Here is a 19,588-nt window from a genome sequence, read left to right as displayed (position 1 = left end):
TAACATTTTTTTACTTGGGGTGCTGAAAGTGGAAACCATGTATTTGGGTTACTACTTCAAGCCAGGGTGTACAGCAGCACCCCCAGCACTCCTAGTTCCAGCACCCATGTGTTCTTCCATGCTATTGCCAAGTATCCTCTTTCCAAATCCCTCTTTAAACCCCACCACTTTTGCAAAGCCTTTCTGTATTGATCGCCAGTCTTTGTCCCCTTGTTATCTTGCTTCTCCATTGAAGTCACAGGCAAAGAACTCATCAACTTCAATGGGTAGAGGATTAGACCCTTATATTTTATTAAGTTCAAGGATCATGGTTTGCATGTGGTTCTAAACTACCATGTGCGTGTACTGCTCTGAATGCATTAGAATGGCAAGACTGCCCACTCCAGCAGTAAAACCTAGAGAGGAGGAAGGAAGGAGGCGTCAAAGAGAAAAACCCATGAGAATCCCCTAGCAGAGCTTCTCCTTGATCCCTCCAATGGATTTGGGAGGGCTTCCCAGCTGAGGAATGAATCATAGGCTCAACAAACCTGCAGATCCTGTCATTTGGCCGGGAAGCAGGAGCAATCCGCATGGAGGTTCTGAGCTCCAGCATCCACCCCCTGAGAGCATGGCCCAGTGGCGTTGCACTAGCAGGGGATTTCTGGCTGCTGCTGCTGCTCAGGGACCCTTCTTATACCAGGGTTCTCCAGCATGGGGGAGACTCTATGGAACAAGTAACACAGCTCCAGGGGCTGAAAGAGGGGCTCATGTGTATCAGAGACAGTAGGATTTTTAGCCAGTGCTGTGTCCAAGATCCGAAGGTACTTTGCAGACTTGCCACACTCTGCCGTGTGGCAGACTTACCTCCCCATTTTCAAATGGTTTCAGATTCCACTGCTCTTGTGTGTGTTCAGACTTTTAATTTGAATAGAAAACTGACAAAGTAAACAGACCCTGCTGTCGTATGGTGTTCCAGTCAGGAGCAATGCTCCAAGGAGCAAGGAACACACATGCTATAAAGCTTTTTCCTTCCACATGGAAGGATACATTGTATGGACTGTATATACACTTACATTTAAAGAAAGAAAAGGAGCTGATAAGAGATTCATATAGCTACTGTAATAGCGGAGCCCAGTGGGAAGAGCACTGGACTGGGACTCAGGAAGTCAAATGGGTGACATTCCTGGATCTAGCACTGACCTATAATGCAATATTGGGCAAGTCTCTTCACCTCTGCGTGCCACTGTAAGTTCTTCAGGACAGGGACCATCTCTTATTATGGGTCTGTACAGCACCTAGCACATTCTTCGCTGGGGCCTCTAGGCACCACTGTAATGCAAATAATAATTTTAACCAATAATGGCAGCTCGGGGCAGTTTTTACATTGAAAACTATGTGAACTATGAATCTGTCCCTGCCCCAAAGGCTTCACAGTCTAATAAATAATATATTTTACTCCAGTCCTAAAAAGCACTCTCATTGGGTTTTATTCACACTAGTCAGCACTTACACAACTAACCCCACGGAAGTCAGTGGAACTATTTGTGTGAGTAATGGTTCACCAGACCAAGCAAGGGTTGTACAGTCTAGCCCTGAATAATCACAGAGCTTAGGCTTGGCGATGGTGTAGTGTGGCAAGAGACCACTCTGAAAGTTTGCTTCAGCTTTTTTTTGGAGAGTGGGGTATGGGTGACTTTTAGCATGTGGGGCTCGGCTGAGTTGAATGTATCCGCCAAAATATTGTGTATATATAACGTAAATCAATAAACTGAAAATGTACACAGTTTCCCAGCTCTAAGCTGGCAGTTGATTTTTCTTTATCAAGATTTGTATTTATTGATTCTCACTCCATTCCCCCATCCCCTGTCTTCAGTACCATTTTTCTTTGCAAGTGAAAAATACACCCTGAGTCACAGCAAGTTATTTCCACTTGTCAAGACAAAGGTTAATTAAATCTCAGCAACTACATCTAAAATCTAGCTCTGTGTCTATCTAGGGGTTTATATGACATGTTGAACTGCACTACCTAAGCCTAAATAAGGCTGCAATTCAAAAATGACAAAGGCCAGGAAATTCACAATTAAGGTAGCTGACATTCTGCCCTTCACCGCACCCCTACACTCCTGTAGGAGGAAATAAAAGACACCCACACAATTTGTACAAGTGAGAGCCAAGATTTATTCCAACACACCAAACAGGTTCTGCAGGATTGCAGTATTTAAATAGCTCCCCCCCCCCCCCCGCCAAATGTTTTCTAGCTCTGGGTAAATTGCTACTTGGATATTTGTTTTTGCTGAAGGGGTACAGGACACATAGGGGATTTAGATGCATCATATGCATACATCTTTGTATATCTACCTCCAGAGAGATTAGTATTATGGGTACACAGAGAACTTTACATATTTTCTGCAAAAGGTTTCTGCCTAGAATGTGAAATGAAGGGACAGGGACTGTCGGGCATAGCACTGTAAAGCTTTTTGCAGTGTAAAGATTTGGAAATCAATAAGTGTGGTGTAAAGTAACTTGACTAAGAGCCCAAATTGGCTCCAGTTGGCACCAAGGACAAAATCCCCATTGAAGTCAACAGGAGCAGTAACCAGACTCTACAACTATGTACTTGTAAACACTGGTGATGCACAGATTGTGTGTGAATTTGCTTACTTTTTTATTTATTTTTAAGAGAAGTTGAGCCAATATGTGCAATGAGTATTAGGAACCGCTGTTTGGGGTGACTCATGAGATTGGCATGTGGAGTTTTTCATTAATACTGGCTTGAATGCATGCCAAGGAGGACTTCCCAAATTCACAGTCAGTTATTGCTTGTCATGGAGATTAAAAATCCTATAGCACTTTATTCCACTCCAAGGGACTGCCCCAAAAATATATATTGGGGGAGGGGAAGAGCGAGAGAGAGAGATGGCCTCTAACTTTATAATGGGCCAAATAAAAACACTGGGGTATTTGGAATCCAGATCTTAAGATTACAATGTGGGCCCATGTTTTGTATTTACAGGTGAGCTGCAAAAGAAAAAAAAAAGGCTAGTACTTTTAAAAAAACCTTCTTTTTGATAGACAAAAAAAGCTTGAAAGTGTTTTTTAAATTTTTTTTTCGATTTGCTTTTTCACTTTAGAGACTTATGTCCAGTCTAGCAGGAAAGACTGGTGACTGGAGGTCTTCTGAAATGATTATGTCAGCAGCCAAGTGAGTGAAAGTAGAGCAGCTGAAAGGAGAAGAGATTTGTAATCACTGTTTAAAACTTGTTGATTTTTGTTTGATTAAGTTAGCACACATTTAACTTCAAATTTTAATTGACCATTTGGAGAAAGGAAGTCTTTGTTAAAGAATCAATTCTGTTCTTTCAATTAAAATGTGAGCGCTAACAATATATATCCTCTGGGAACCTCAACAAGTCTCTGAACAAAAGCAGAATTGGCAGATCAAAGCTGGCATTCCTGAGCTTTCCAAGGTCAAAAATTAACAGAAAAAAACACATTTTAAAAAAAGTTTAGGTCTTATTTATCCATCAAAAAGAAGCAAAAAAAAAAAAAAAAAAAGGCACCAGCCCGTTAAAAAAATCATTAGCAATTAAAAAAAATGTACATGTATTTTTCTATCAGCTTTTTTTTTTTAAACTTTGCCCACTAGATGGCTGTAATTGTTACTGTCATGGGTTTTTTTCCCCCCCGCAGGTTCTTGTCTTTAAGATGTTGTAGTCCTCATTTTGTTATTTTTAATTCTGTCCTGTTAACCTCTGGTTTGTTATTTGAAGTGAGAGGTTGATGACTTTGCAATGTAACTGTAACACAGCAAAATGGTTCAGTGTCACACATTTGTATCATGTTTGGGAAACAAAAACCTCTATTTACAAGCCTGCAGTGGCAACTTATTTTCCTTTATTGTAAGAAACGGTTTTGATTTCTGACAGTAGCAAAAAATTATCAAAGACTAAATGATTCCTGGCCAAGGCTTTTCAGATGGTAAATCATTTTATGCATGTAGTTCGCAATGATTCTCAGATATCGCAAACATTTTGCAAATCTTGTGGATGAAAGATCAGAAGATGGAACTAAGTATGAGGTTGGATACAATGGCTACCTGTATCATAGACATTGCTGATGCATGAATGTGGATGTAGCGAGGAGGCATGGCCTCCCTCAGAGTGTGACAGGGAGGGACTGCAACACATTCCCTGGTGGGCCAAACCAGAAGAGTCACATCTGTCCCGCCCAAGAAGGAAGGACGGGACAGGAAGGGGAAGTACAAAAGGTGGGCCCTGCAGCTCAGTTGGGTGGGAGCTGCCACAGGAGACAGATGCATCCCGCCTGCTGCTGGAGCCTACGGAGGAACTCCTGGGGCTGCCTCCTGAGGATTGGTCAGAACTCTCAGGACTGCTGGCTGACGAAGGCGCTGAGGAGCTGCCGGGGCTGGATCACCCTGGGCTGCCGGCCGTTTGAGACACCGAGGAGCTGTTGGGGCTGCTGCCCGGCCAGCGTTCCCCGAGACAACGGACACAGGTACACCTGAGGGGGAGAGTAAGAAGCAGCCCATGGAAACCAGGCAACCATCTGGCTGGGAAATGGCCAGATACAAGGTCAGCGTGTTGTGGATGGATTCCCTGCTGACCCAGTGGCAGGCCACTCCACCATTGTTAGGGCCCTGGGCTGGGACATGGTGGAGTTGGGTGGGCCTGTGTCCCCCCTGCACTCCACCCTGGGGATGGCAGTACTCCCTGCTCCTTAGGCCTGGAGGCCTGTGCTCTTTGGACCCCTGTGCCGGAGCCCCTAGACTTTATTGGTGTGCTGCCCTGACTGGGCCTGAGGCTCATAGACTGCTTAGTCACTCTGCCCTGCTGGCGGGCCAGAACATTAGGTGTAGCTAATTCCCCCCCTCAAGCTCACCTTTGCAGGTATGTGACAGCGAGGAGGTTGTCAAGGAGGGATGACCACTCAGCCAATAGTGGAAAAGAGCCAGGACTCAGCTGTAATGAATATAAATGCAATAATTTATTTATGCACCTGAACACAGATAGGACCTCACAGCTCTTTTGATTCTCCAGCTCCCAAACTAACTAAACACAATCTATGCTGCTTGGTGTCATCAACACACAGGGTCTCTCTAAGACCTACCATAGACTCAACAACGGTGGAATGAAATGACTGCACTGCAGGTGAGAAAACTACAAAGCGAGGCAAGCTGGAAGTCCTCTTGTAAATTATTTTCATAACCAAATAGATGGTGACTGTTGCAGGTGATGGACATGGAGTCGGGCCTACACGAAAAGAGATATATATTTCAGGGGACAGTGTTAGACAGACAGATAAGCTAGCATTCAGGACTACGAGAATCTCTAGTTGCCTATTACAGTTATAGACATGAAAAAGATTAAGAGATGAGACCTCCACTTCTCATATTGTTTTCCTGTCGCCATCTACCCTTTTTTAATATATAACCATTCTCATGCCCATTCTGGTGCTTTACCATTTGGGGTTTTATGAAGCAGCACTTCCCAATAAAAACATAAAGAGAAAGGAACTGGCCCTGAGCAATGTTGCCAATCTCTGGTGTGTTTTCTCATCTGGCTTTAGGCCCCGATTAAGCAAAGCACTTAAACACATGCTTAACTTTAAGTATATGCATTAAATCCCATTGGCTTCAACTACACTTAAGCATGAGATTAAGTGCTTTGCTGAATTGGGGCCCTAGGTTAGTGAACCAAACTGTTTATATTGGTATAAAGCAGTGGTGGGCAACCTGCAGCTTGCGGGCTGCATGCAGCCCATCAGGGTATTCCGTTGGCAAGCCACAAGACATTTTGTTTACATTGACCATCCGCAGGCATGGCCTCCCACAGCTCCCAGTGGCCGCGGTTCGCCGTTCCCAGCCAATGGGAGCTGCGGGAAGTGGCAGGCCACAGGGACATGCTGGCCACTGTTTCCTGAAGCTCCCATTGGCCGGGAATGGCGAACCGCAGCACTGGGGGCTGCGGGGGACCGTGCCTGCGGATGGTCAATGTAAACAAAATGTCTCATGGCCCACCAGCGGATTACCCTGATGGACCGGGTGCAGCCCGCGGGCCGCAGGTTGCCCACCACTGGTATAAAGGCATTCACACCAGGTAATTATCCTGCTTTAACAGTATTAAGTTTCTAAACCAAGATAGTTAAAGCAGTGTGTGCACAGACAAGTTCTTAGAAGGAAGAGTGGCACCTATTAACCTAGTCATCAGGACTTTCTACACCACCCTGGGGCAACCAACCAAATACTGACCACACCTGACTACCTAGCTTATGAGATCACAATTCAAGGTGTTTCCTTTAGCCTCCACCCATGACTCAGTTGTTTTGTTTTTGTGGGAGAGTGCGTTCCTAGGTCTGAGTGTATCGCCCTTCATGGTGTGCATGCACCTTACCTGTCTAGGTATTTAAACTGCACTTGTCATGCTGATAAATATGAACACCTTCCAAAATGACATAAAATCTAACATAACATAACATAACATATAATTCCTCTGGTTTCTTGGAAGAAAAGTTTCCCTAAGTAAAGTGACTCTTCCATGTGATCTTGATTATTTATAAGTCCTTCTTTTAATGTATAGAGAAACATTTACACTTCAGCTGCTATGACAAGGTTTGGCAGTCTGGTCTATTATCTAATACGATTCTCTCTCTTACCTTTCCCTTGAAAATATTTACAATGATCACCTTTTTGGGTCAATAGGTATGTTCTGACAGAATTCAGACACACACCTGCTCCTCCTTTGTGTGTCCATTTCTGCAGTACACCTTGTTGAACAGGTTTTATTAAAACAATCCCTATGCAAACAACATGCAAATAGACCAGTTCTACCTCCTGCAGACAGGGACTGATCCCACTGAAGTCAATGGGAGTCTTTCCTATAATTCTTTAACAGGAGTTTCAAATTTTCTCACAAACTTAGGGTTCTGAAGTGGTTTGCAATTTTATTTTCACCATACAGTTTGAAGTAGCTACAATAATAATGCAAAAACCATATTCTACAGGGGCTGCAAAAAATGAGCGTGGTCCATCTCATGACAAGTACAAAGCTATAGAGGCCAACATTTTCAAAAGTGGCCTCTGATTTTGAATGCCTAACTTGAGACAATTTGGGTCTAATTTTCAGAGATGCCAAGCACTTGTAGCTCCCATTAACTTCTGATGGAGTTGTGGATGCTCCTCACTTTCTGATAAGCATACTCAAGGTGTCTCAAGTTGAGTGCCCAAGAACTGAGGCACCCAAAATTACTAAATATTTTTTAATAATATGGACTTGGTTTGCACAGGAAACAGAACATTCTTGGGGCTGGTCCAATCTGTGGAACCACTTCTGCAGGAAGTAGAAACTACCTCAAACCTCAACACTTTCCAGTCCAAATGCAAAAGACCTTCTTCCACCTTGACTTCACAAATAAAAGTGCACACCACATAGAACCAGGGGCGGCAGGTTTGTGTAATTTTTGGTGGTGCCCAGAATGTGTCCAAGTCCTACCCCCCTCCACACACACACACCTGTCTAAGGCTCTGGGAGGAAGTTTGGGTGTGCAAGGGGTGCGGGCTCTGGGACGGTGTTTGGGTCCTGGGTGCAGGCTCTGGGCTGAGGCGGGGGGTTGGCGTGCAGGTGGGGGTTTGGGGTGCGGTAGGGGTTTTGGAGTGCTGGGTGCGGACTCTGGGCTGGGACAGAGAGTTGGGGTGCAGGGAATGGTGTTGGGCCAGGGATGAGGAGTTTTTGTTGCAGCAGGCAGATTGCCCTGGGGCGGGAGGCCAGAGAGGACTCCCCCTAGCCCTCTCCCCACCACCAGCAGCGAGCTCTGCGGGAGAGGAGGTCCCTCCCTGGCCCCCCCAGCACAACACTCTCCCAAGCTCCCCCCAGGCTGCTGCTCAGGAGGTCCAGCCAGGATAAGCCACCCCCTCGGAGCCGACTCGGAGTTGCCTGCCAGGGGGTTGAGAGGAGCTGCCATGTGCCCCCTCCTTTCCCCCCTCTGCAGCCTCAGCAGCCGTCTCAGCCTGCCCCTGGCATCGCTCCCTTGTAACCGGCAGCGACCGGCAACGGAACACAGCGTGGAGCTGCAGGGGGCAGCCGCCCACTGTCCAGTGCAGGCAGGGACGCTCAGGGGAGGTGTGCGGGGGCGGCAGGTGGGGCCGGAGACACTAAGAAGAGGCGCGTGGGGCTGGGGAATGCTCTGGGAGAGATGCATGGGGGCAGCAGGTGGGGCCGGGAGAGAGACCCAGCCCTGAACATTGGTGTAGTCGGGCCCCCTGGGCCCTGAATTTGTGGGAGCCCAGGCACCACGGGCCCATATAACTCGCCGCCCCTGCATAGAATATCACCTTTAACAAAAAGACACGCAAGCAGTATATCATCCTATAGAGAGGGATGGAGACAGAACTGTATATGGCAGATATTCCTCACATTGTATAACTCAACATGAGTGCTTAGATATCCTGGAGTCAGGCAAGTATAAGAACCTGAATAGAGATGTGTTTTACTGCATCTGATAGTTCTCTGAATTCTGATAAAGATATCCAGGATTAAGCAAAAATAGCCTGAGAAAGTTAATAATGCTGAGGCCAAAGGATATTCACTCAGATGGCTGCTCTCTTTCTCAGACGGGGCCTGAGCAAAAGTCCTCTGAAGCCAATGGAAAGACTACCATTGACTTCAATGAGCTTTCGATCAGGTCACTACTGCAGACGCCAGGCGATATTTTCTGAGAACGTTATGTTTGTCAGATTTATTAAGATTATCTGTGTATCTTTCTCTGTACCAAAATATCTCATTTGCATGAACAAACCTGCCAGAAAACTTTCAGTGGTCAATTTTGTGCATAATCCAGGTTTATTTTGCATGATTTCTGACCCTCCAAATAAAAATATTTCCTTTGACTGTGGTTCCTCCCTTAGAAGCTATATATTCCAGACACAGCTGTTCTGCCACTATTTAGCTGAGTAGGCATGAGGCCATTTAAAATACAGAACTAGAGCATTAGCAAAACATTTGTCTCAATCCAAGGCCAACCAGGGAGGCTGTACCATTGAGGTGCAACCTTGGATGTCCCTTGGAGCGTTTTTGTCTGCATCATGTGGGTCTGTGCTGAATTTAAGGCACCTAGGGATGATATCTGTGACAAAATCGGACAGGGTTTTTTAGAAGCATTATTTCACAGCCTCAAGTATTTACATTTTTTGGCTCTCTGTATTGATCACTGTGTGGTCAGCAGTTTAATTATTTACCATGATACATACTGTATCATTTAGTCATCAAAGCATACATTTTTATAACGCGAAGGTAGCTTCTTTTTCCCCCAGCTACAAATCGTGTTCTGCTGGGAGAAGCAATCATAGCTCTGCTTGGCTGGCTTTCTGCCATCTAACTGCTCCTTTAAAAAAACATACCTCCCGTTCAAGGAACTCGATGTCCTGTTAGCAGGGCAGGACGTCAGTGTTTCTATGGAAACTCTTCCCTAAGAGTCTTTCTCCGCGCTGCTGCTACGTATTGTATGACCAGCTTTGTATACCTCAATTCATTACAGGGATTGTGACGAAAAGAGAGCAGGTTTTGCCTGAAGGGAAAAAGCATTTTAAAAAACAAATATTAATAAAAGAAACCATTAAAACTGAAGGCCCTAAAGCCATTTGGTGTGCGAGTTGTGAATGGAATCTGCTGTCCTGTATAATATAGAGAGTGAGAAATACCAACACCTGAATAATTAGCTCAGCTGAAAAAGCTTATTAATTCTACAGAGGGCCCTTTCTCTACCAAGTATCCGGGGGGGGGGGGGGAGGAGAGGGGTGCTATCCAACTATCACAAGCTCATCACCATGCTATTTGAGAAACTTGGAGATTAGAGCTGGGCCTGAATCAAAACACTCTGATATGAACTGCCTTGAGCTTAGGGGCAGTTCAGATCTAGATCCAAATTTTGCAGCTGAATTAACCTCTGTGCATGGTGCATGAAATTATAATGAAGGTAAATTAAGGTTAGTGTCCCAAGTGCCCCAACAATAGAGCAAACCATTGGACCCAACAGAGAATTGTTTGTATGGCATTTAAATATGAACTCCACTTGCTGGTACTATAGATACCCACTAGTCACATTCAAAGAACCCAGATTTGTCCCATTTCTGTAACTGAGTGCAGTGGGTAAGGCACTGGACTGGGAATCTGAAGACCTTGATTCTATTCCCAGCTCTGTCATGGATTTGTTTTGTGACCTTCTATTCAAAAGTGTCTGCTCATTTTGGAAAGGTGAAATGTTTAAGATACTCATCTTGAGACACCGAGGGCCCAACTTTCAGAACTACTGAGAAGCCACAACTCCCATTGATATCAGTGGGAGTGTTGGGTGCTCAGCACCTCAGAAATCAGGCCTCAAGCATCTCAAGGTGGGTACCTAAATAATGAGGTGTCTAATATTAGTGGACACTGTTGAAAATGCAAAAAATGAGTTAGAATTTGAGATCTATGGATGAAAAGCAAAGATAGATATATTCGGGATTCAGATACTATGCAGACGAGCAATATATAAAAACCTGAGTAAAAGAGAAAAGAAGCATTTTATTATAAAATCTGAGGAATGTCCCAGAAGCTTTGGGTTTTTTGGTTTTAGTTTTCTAGGGAAGCAAAGAGGGTTAGGAGACTTAAGTATTTTAAACTATTCCAGCTTCCTGATGCTGTGGTAAAGAATCCTATTAACTTTAATTGATGTTTCTGAGTACATTCTCATTGATTTAATACAAGCTCACTTTTTATGCAGAGAACATTCTATTCTCAGAGTATAATCTAGAGTATTTTACACCCATTCAAACATTATAGACATTTCCTGATAACATAATTTAGAAAGATGATCTAATTACTGCCTGTGGTGTACACACAGCACTCACATGCTTGCCAACATACAATGAACCTTTTCCCCCTTTCAAAGTATACACAGAGAGAAACTCTAAAAGCTTTGGATGCAGTTCTTGTTTTGCTGAAAGCCTTTTCCATCTCTTTCATGATCCTGGCCCTCATGCCATTGCTTTTGTATCTGTACCTTCACAGTAATGTGTTACACTGAAATTATCTAGAAGGATCTCAAAGCATTTTACAAAAGACATTCAGGAATCAATTCATGCAGCACTGAAATTTGTCTATTCGGTGGTGGAGAATAGCAGCCAGATGAACAATTGGCACATGGCATGCTGCATAACGGTGGGGAGTGGTCAGAGGAATTTTAGCTGCGGCAAACTTCTCACCTTAAAAAAAGTGCCATGGATCTTTAATGTCCATATAGAGCAAACAGGATCTCAGTTTTTAAGAGCCTGTCTTAATGCTCCAAAGCATGGGTTGAAATTCATCTGATGTATTTTAAAAGTACCGCATATACTTGTTCATTAGCCCGTTCATTTATAAGCTGACCCCCCAAGATGGATAGGTAAAAATAGTAAAAACTGTATGACCCTTTCATAAGCCGACCCTTATTTCAGGGGTTGGGAAACTTTGGCTCCTGGCCCATCAGGGTAAGCCGCTGGTGGGTTGGGATGTTTTGTTTGCCTGGAGCGTTCACAGGCACAGAGCCACTTCCCACAGCTCCCATTGGCTGGGAATGGCGAACCGCGGCCACAGGGAACTGAGGGGCTTCATGCCTGCAGATGCTCCAGGTAAACAAAACGACAACGTATTAGATATTAAATTCAATGATTTCATAGAGTTTAAAATCATCAAATTTTGGTGTAGACCCATTTATAAGCCTACCCCCGCTCTTTGATGCGTCACTTTTTTACCAAAAATATTTGGCTTATGAACGAGTATATACGGTATGTCCTATTCCGTAAATGTAATTGTGATGGTCCTGTTGTTATGGCTCAAGATTGATGTTCTGAAGCACTTTGATCATGTAAATCAGCACACAAGCGCTGTGTTACATCATGATCGCAGGGGTGGGAGAAAGTATAGCATGGAACATTAGTCTCAACTTTTCACATCCAAGTCACTGGTTCAAATCTGCTTGCATTCAGTAGTGACTGGAATATTTTTCTGCATAATGGCAGCTTATGTGAAATAAGCAAGCAATCCTCACTGTGTTTCATAGTCAGTAGATACCTGCATCACAAAAGAAAAAAAAAATCACCCCTGCAATTATGCCCTAGTCAGCAGCCTCAGCTGAGAAGTCAATGATTGAACTGGTCATGAAGACTTAACTACCGTCTCGTCTAGAAAGTGGTCCCTTCACAATACATTTTTCCTCATTACAAAGGCACTGCATAATGGAACAATTTAGCTCAGCTGTCAGTCTGAGCTAAAGATAGGTCTGGAACTGTAATAGGAGATAGGAGAGATGCAGGTTAGGACTGAGAAGCCTTGGCAGAGCGGTCAGTAGGAACTGTGCCCACACTTATGGGAGTTTTGCCATCGACTTCACTAAGAGCAGAATCAGACTTTAAGCCTTATGCAATACTCTTTTGTATGTTGCGTCCCTGTTTATCTGAGAATCTGGCTCTCTCCATGTTATACTGCAACAGTGGAGGTCAGCTTCGGCACTGGAGTGGACAGTCACATTGGATGGCTACATCTTGGGGCTGGAGACAGTGGAAAGCCCAGAACTCTAGAATTTGCTTTCCTATGTAGGTCCAAATTTTGCCACATTGCAAATGCCCACCTATTAAACTAGGCTTTTCCTGAGGGATTGGGGGGGGAGAAAGTCTTAGTTGCTGGTGGCGGGAGATATTTTAGCTGGCAGTGTGTTAATGATGGGAATTAGGTAAAAAACATTGTTAATACTACACCTCTACCCCAATACAATACAACCCGATATAACACAAATTTGGATACAACACAGTAAAGCAGCGCTCTGGGTGCTCCAGCGGATCAGTGCGTCTGGCTCCAACACACTGCTCTGAGCGGTGTGTTAAGGGTGCCGGGCTGGGGCCGAGGGGTTGGATAAGGGACAGAGGGTCTCGAGGGGCGGTCAGGGGACAGGGGCATTAGATAGGGTGTGGGAGTCCTGGGGGGCCTGTCAGGGGACAGGGAGCGGGGGGGGGGGGGGGGGAGGAGGGGTTGGACGGGTCAGTCAGTGGGCAGGAAGTGACTATTAATAACGGAAATGCTCGAGGCCAAAGCAAGTTCGATATAACGTGGTTTCACCTATAACGTGGTAAGATTTTTTGGCTCCCGAGGACTGCGTTATATCTGGGTAGAGGTGTAACTGTCCATAGAAAATAATAAATAAAATGATTGTGTATCCCTCACTCTTGTGGGAACCACATTTACATACGATTAAAGAAAAGGAAGGGATGGAGTTTCCATCACAGGCCTTGTGTACAGTAGGGCTAAAACAGTACTAACTAAACTGGTTTCAAATACCGCTTAAGGTTGGTTTGGCTCCCACGGCTTGCATGCACACCACCATATCAGTATCAGAGGGGTAGCCATGTTAGTCTGGATCTGTGAAAGCAGCAAAGACCCACTACCACCATATCAGAACTCTTTAAAAAAAAAAATCACACTCTGGACTAGGCCCCCGATCCTGAAAAGGGATCCACACACACACATAGGCCATTCACTAGGAAGCTGATGGGGCTCTGCGTAGGAGTAAGGGACTGCGTCTGCACAGCCAGAGGTGAAAGTAAGCCGGTACGGACCTCCAGCCACTGCTATCCGCCCGGGGCCCTTTACATCCCGGCCTGAGCCCTGGGGTAGCAGCGGCGGGGCTCTGGTGGGGATTTAAAGGGCCCCGGAGCTCCAGCCGCTGCTCCTGCCCCGGGGCCCTTTAAATCCCGGCCTGAGCCCTGGGGTAACGGCAGCGGGGCTCTGGCGGGGATTTAAAGGGCCCCGGAGCAGTAGCGGCGGCTGGAGCTCCAGGGCCCTTTAAATCCCGGCCTGAGCCCTGCTGCCCGAGCCCTAGGGTAACGGCAGCAGGGCTCTGGCGGGGATTTAAAGGGCCCTGGAGCAGTAGCGGCGGCTGGAGCTCCAGGGCCCTTTAAATCCCGGCCTGAGCCCTGCTGCCCGAGCCCTGGGGTAACGGCAGTGGCGGGGCTCTGGCGGCAGGGCTCCAGCAGGGATTTAAAGGGCCGGGGCAGTAGAGGTGGTTGGAGCTCCGGGGCCCTTTAAATCCCCAATGGAGCCCGGCCAGTGCTACCCCAGGGCTCAGGCAGCAGGGCTTAGGCAGGGATTTAAAGGGCTTGGGGCTCCAGCAGCTGCTACCACAGTGGAGCCCCAGGCCCCTTAAAGCTCTGCCAGAGCCCCGGGGTAGTCGTGGCAGCTGGGAGCCGCCAGGGCTCCTCAGTGATTTAAAGGGCCTGGGGCTCTGCTGCGGTAGTGGCAGCTGGAGCCTGGGGCCCTTTAAATCACCCCCGAGCCCCGGGGCTCCCCGCCGCCTCTTCAGCGGGTAGCTCGGGGGTGATTTAAAAGGCCCCGGGCTTCCAGCTGCCACTACTGCAGCTGGTGCCCTAGCCCTTTAAATCAAGATTACTTTCTTACTTACTTACTTTCACCCCTGGGCACAGCCTTCACAGGACTGGGACTTCAAGGTCTCTTAGGTGCAGAACATGGTTTTGAAGCGGTTATGGGCTATCTTCATATGCCCAGCAATTGAAGGAGGGATGAGATCCCCTATCCCCCCCCCCCCAACTTCCCTTGCCTCCTGTACTGTCCTCTTCCCAGCTCTACTAGAAAAATAGAGTGGGGGGGGAGACAAAACTGAACGTCCGCCCCATCCTTCCACCTACTGTGTCCTTCTCCCAGCCCCATCACCTCACCCTCTGCCACTGACCATGGCCTGGTGAGCCATCCTGCCAGCAACGCAGGTTGGAAAGAAGGATAGCACCAGCTACCGCAGCACTTCCTGCTATGCCCCTGCTGGGAGGCGCTATGCACAGCCTGAGCAGGCCTCACTGAGCAGCTCCCTCCCTCCCTCACTCCACAGCAGAGTCAATGCAGCAGTGTGAGGAAGCACCTTGGAGAGTGATTAGCTGAAGCGCTTAGTCAGGAGTCTGTGGAGAGGCCAGGAGTTTGAGAGGGAAGGGGGCAATTCCTGAGGGCATGACCAGGAGTATGAATTGGGGTGGTAAGGAGACCAAGGGGGGACTAGGAGTGTGAGCTGAGATACAGGGAAGAGGAATGTGAAGGCCAGGCATGCAACCAGGCATGTGAGTTGATATAGAAAAGGCCTAGGTGGTGAACTAGGAGTGCTAGGGAGAGGCTTGGAGGGGAGGACCATAAGAGGGAAGGACTTTTACAAGCAAGATGCTGCTTATACAAACAATACCCTCCAAGATTACAGTCATGCAGCCCCTCATGTTACCAGTACATGTACCAAGGGCTGTAATTCACGTTCTCGCTAGAGAGAGAGAGAGAAGCAGAGAATGGAGAGAGCAGAGGAAACTTGGTGAGGAGAGAGAATGGGAATAATTCAGATGGGTTGTGGGGAAGCAGGAGAGAGAGTGCAAAGGAAGTATGAGACTGGAACTGGCCTCCTTACCACAGCACATGTACATCAAATGAAGCTGGTATATTAGGCACCTCCTGCTTAGAAATCAGTATCTCTAACGCTGGGGCTGTGTTACTGTTTTTTTAAACTAGCAGCCCCTTCTATCCTAGGCTTCTGTGACCCAGGGCAGTCACTAAACAAACAGTAACTGGCAACTGTGAGGGTCATTAGTGCTAACTCAAGCAACCTGTGCTGTTTGTAACTCCCTGACCTTGTGCCCAGGCAAGGCTTAGGAAGCTGTATTTTACCAGTTCAGCAGGAGTCTGACTGGGACAAGGGGAAGGTGAAAGGATTATGAGCAGTGCTTGAATTATGGGACAAAGTGTTTGCGTGTGGGGAAGGCTGAATGTCAAGTGTCTTGCTTTAATTTAAACAGTAAGCAGAAGTAAGAGGTCCATGAGACAGAAGTGAGGTAGCCCTTAAAAGTAATAAGGGGGCCTGGCCTCTGTAAGCACCCTCTCCCCACTGTAATTTACACAGTGGTTATGAATTTAGTGATTGTTAGCAGTAATTCTTAGGCTGTGCTCACTGGCTTCATCTTACCACTGGGAGCTTGGGAGAAAAGGGATGCTAACCCGAAGGAAAATAGAAGTAACTGAATGCTACCCTGCTTAGCAGAAACGAAAGGTAAGAATAAGTTCTTGTTTGAACACGTGAGGGAACTACTGGTAGTCCTTATGGTACTAACCCCTCTTTTGCCTTAATGCCTATAGGGTACTGTCCCAAATCCCCAGTCTGCACTGGGCCAGGAACTGTCTGATGAACCTGGTTTAAAACTGGTTCAGGCTAAATATGCTGCTGTGTGGATTGGCTGCCCAGTGTAGATAGGCCCAAAACTATACAGTTTCTAAATACAGTTTTAACTCTGTCCATGCTAACTGGCTAAACTATATTTAAGCATGGTTTAAAACAAGAACAACAAATGCAGTTTCTTGATGGGGCCACAGAGGGGATAAACATTGAGTAGGAAAAATTAGGGGGAGGAGGGGATACAGACTAGAGAAGGGAAAAAATCTAAACATTTTTGAAAAATATTACTGTACAGAACTCACCAAGACATTCAATTTATAAAGTACCTGGTTTTTGAATGGGACAATTGAGATTAAAATATTAATCTCTGGTGATTTCATTGTGGAGCAACAAAAATGAGGGTGGCTGAAAGGATTGACCTATGAGAAGAGATTAAAAGAGCTAAATATGTATAGCTTGGCTAAGCAACAGCAGGGGATGAGGAACATATCTGCAGTGTGGAAACACAGAAGAGGGAGGATTATTACTTAGGGAGGCACAAGGAATTTGAGTAGTGGTGGGAAGAAAATTAAATTGTTTAGGGTGAATGCTACAAAAAAAAAAAACTCCCTTAATACAGTGACATATCTCCAAAAATAAGTATTGAAAGCACTACTGCTTGGAACATTTAAAAATAACATTGGACTAAACCCTGGAGCCAATATTTTAAAAAGTGACTAGTGTTTTTAAACACCTCCATTCCTGAGTATCCAACCTGAGACACCTTAAAAAGGGCTTCATTTGCAAAAGTGGGTGCTCAGTTCTTTCTGTAAATTTGGCCCCTTTTAAGGTTTCTCAGGTTGGGCACCCAACATCGCTAGTCACAATATTTTGACCTATGCCAATCTGGGATTCCTCAACATAGGGGAAATCGTCCCCTAGGCAGCTATGTTGGTTTTAGAACAGCTCTGCAAAGGCTTTACTAAGGCTGCTCTGAGACTTTGCTTATAAAAACAAAATCAAGAAACTGAATACCTTGGTATTTGAGTTAACTGAAATGGACTGAGAAAGCCCAGTCCTCTTCCCTTCCCCCACCTGAACAGCTGAGTACACATAACTATCAGTGAAGTCTGAATAAAAGCAAAATCTGCAATAAATAAATAAATAAATCAGCTGCTTAGCAGATGTAGCCTAACAATATAGTGAGCTGATTGCCTAAAATGGCCATTCCCTATTGGAAATGGTTCCAATGCAGGTGTCATATATCAGCTGTTCTTCAAAACCTGTTCAAAAGAAGTCAACTGCATCCAGGTCAGTTGACCCTGGAATTTAATGGTGATGAAGGAAGTTACTTGACTCTTTCTGAGCTGACAAAAGCTGGGTTCTTCACTGCTTTACTAGCTTCATCAATAGGTTTGGGCATGAGGGGAATGACTAGATCCCTATGAGGGTAAGAGACACATGGGCAAAAATTAAAACGTGACCTGTTCTATCATCCATAATCTCTGCCTGTTCCTAACTTTATGACATTATTACCAGCTTCTGAATACGGTGCTGCCTTGTCTCAAAGATCATACTCGGTGGTAGTATAATACAAAATATACTTAGGATCAGTCTTACAAATGGCAAGCACTTAGTGAAAATACTTAGGCTTAATCATCAACCTAACCTTCCTCCTCCAATAACACTAATCTAATAGTAGAGACTGACAAAAAAGGGGGTGACTTGGGGTTTGCAAAAGATTGTCAGTCAGGTTTTGCAGAACCAGCAATAGCTTGGAACCAGTTTCCATTTTATCTGAACCCCCAAAGCTCCTGGTGGTTTGAATAAATGGTTCTGGTTTTGATCCATCTATCTGTCCAGATTTTCAAAGTGCATTTCATTTGCGCATGTGAAAAGATGCCTACCACCGGGAAACAAACATAGAATATGCAATGGCTTACTTACATTGAGCGTTACCCAGTCTGTATAGAAGGGTTCTGATGATGTGGGTTATGTAACTAGATTGTTGATGCTTTTTATATGTTGGCAGAATTGAAATTAAAAGAGGAAATTATTCTCCTGATGCTCAACTCTAATCCCCCATCTGTCTGTGTTTTTACTTTTCTGCACTTGCAAAGCTCCCTGATCAAAAGGTCTTGAACAGATTCCAGATTGCCAGTTTTGTTTGCTTATGCAACCAAAAATAATATGGCAGAGTTTCCTAGGGGTGATGAAGCATATATTTTCGGTTCCTCTGATTCTCTCAGTCTCAGGATTGCTAAAAATGGCAAAGATTTAGCTCATTTCATAGTGTTAACACCACAACCAGCTTTTTTATTTTAAGGGTTGTTTTTTATTTTTTTTAAAGATAGACATAGCCTCAAGTTTTGCAATGAGGCAATATGGTCATAAACTGAGACTTGCTGAATGTACCTTGTCTTAAAGACAAGGGCCCTGTCTTAATACAACCAAGGCAAACAACAGGAGACTAGTCAAAAGTGGAGATGGAGCCTAAATTGCAAACCGGGGAACCCTGGACACAAAAAGTTCAAGGATATTTGGATCTAGGGCTCAGAGAGATAAGGATCCAGGGCTAATAGAGATAAGGGTCAGCTGCAATGCTGGGAATGAATTAGCATGACCACCGACCTACTTAATCTGCCTTCCGCTCCTGCTACCCACAGGCCTTTCTTTGGTTTTGGAGACCTTTGTTAGTGCTACAGTTGCATTGCCATTGCCAGGTTTGCTTCATGGGTGTTGATGGAAATCTTACTGCGGGTTTTCCATGGAGTTCCATATTTTGTGCTTGGAATGAACCCAAAGCACAGCTGAAACCGGTGTGTGTTGTCTTGGTTTGGTGGGTGGATATTGTTGGGTTCATATTCTGCTTTGGAGTGGGAGGAGGATGGCAAAAGAAGCAATGAGTGTGAAAGGGGGAAATTAAGTGGGACAGAGAAAAAGCATAAAGTGTAGCAAAAAGCAGGGCAGAGAGAAAGAAGGAAAACAAGGGAGAGAGAAAATCGACTGAATAATAGCTATTATATAAATCTTTCTCTTGCAACACTGGCTAATCTCATTAACATTAAAAATGCCGGGGAAAGACCCCCTGAGGGGTCTCAGACAGTAGTCCTGTTGCTATTGCAGGAAGAACGTCAGATCCTGAGCTCAGACGTTGGCACGAGCAAGTGAACCCCTTTCAATTCACATCTCATGTTTGCCGTATGTTTCTAAAGTGGGACAATGGGGACAATTAATACTATTTCGCATATGAGGATATGCTTGCAACGTTCATCCACACAGTCCAGGATTTCAAAATTGGAGCAGATGGGAGGAAGGATGTCTTGTGCTATTTGTGTTGGGGGTGCAGTTAATAAAGAGATTTTTAATACAGAAGAAAATCTTTAGTTATCCA

General features: G+C 45.3%; 1 long non-coding RNA gene across 3 annotated transcripts in view; it reads right to left on the bottom strand.

Moving 5' to 3' along the window:
• Nucleotides 1–3,596: 3,596 nt before the first annotated feature.
• LOC311530512 overlaps nucleotides 3,597–19,588 on the bottom strand; it is a 63,011-nt gene continuing 47,019 nt past the window's right edge. For all 3 annotated transcript variants that reach the window (XR_014714016.1, XR_014714017.1, XR_014714018.1), the window contains 4 exons: nucleotides 9,392–9,558; nucleotides 5,107–5,249; nucleotides 4,879–4,958; nucleotides 3,597–4,500 (listed from right to left, as the gene is read on the bottom strand). This is a non-coding gene — a long non-coding RNA (uncharacterized lncRNA). The remainder of the gene's footprint in view (nucleotides 4,501–4,878; nucleotides 4,959–5,106; nucleotides 5,250–9,391; nucleotides 9,559–19,588) is intronic.

This window comes from Lepidochelys olivacea, assembly GCF_965140295.1.
Source record: "Lepidochelys olivacea isolate rLepOli2 genome assembly, chromosome: 14".
NCBI lineage: Eukaryota > Metazoa > Chordata > Testudines > Cheloniidae > Lepidochelys > Lepidochelys olivacea.
This window is presented reverse-complemented; position numbering and strand designations above follow the sequence as displayed.